The sequence below is a fragment of the Mandrillus leucophaeus genome, unplaced genomic scaffold (assembly GCF_000951045.1).
Source record: "Mandrillus leucophaeus isolate KB7577 unplaced genomic scaffold, Mleu.le_1.0 Scaffold1234, whole genome shotgun sequence".
Lineage (NCBI taxonomy): Eukaryota > Metazoa > Chordata > Mammalia > Primates > Cercopithecidae > Mandrillus > Mandrillus leucophaeus.
The window spans coordinates 27,193-27,708 of NW_012100699.1; positions in this window are offsets into that span (position 1 = coordinate 27,193).

Sequence of the window (516 nt, forward strand, 5' to 3'; positions counted from 1 at the left end):
TCCAACTTCTGATCTCAAGCAATCCTCTTGCCTTAGCATCCTGAATTGCTGGGATTACAGGTGTGAGCTGTCATGCCTGGCTGGTAATATACTGACACCATCAAGATTTCCTTCTCCAAGTGTGGACATAGCAGCAGACACCCCTTGTCTCTTGGGTCAGGACACTGGGTAGAGTGGAATAGCAAGGCAACAAAGTCCCTGCAGAAAGCGCCCCATGGAAGAGGTCCAGCAGGGAGGGCCAGCTGTCTCAGGGCCACCATATTTAGGGATAACTCCTCTTTCTGGGCAGGACTGTTCTTTGATTACTTGTGTATTCACAATAGTTCTGAAATCGTAGGATGATGAGACTCAAGACTGACTAGGATTTGTTTTCGAAAAACCATCTCCAAGATTTGTTGATTTTCTGAATGGTTTTTAGTGTTGCAATTTCCTTCAGAACTTAACTCATTCTTAACATTTCACAGTCTACTTTCAGTTAATAATGTACTAGCACCCATAAATAAAGAAATATTGCAA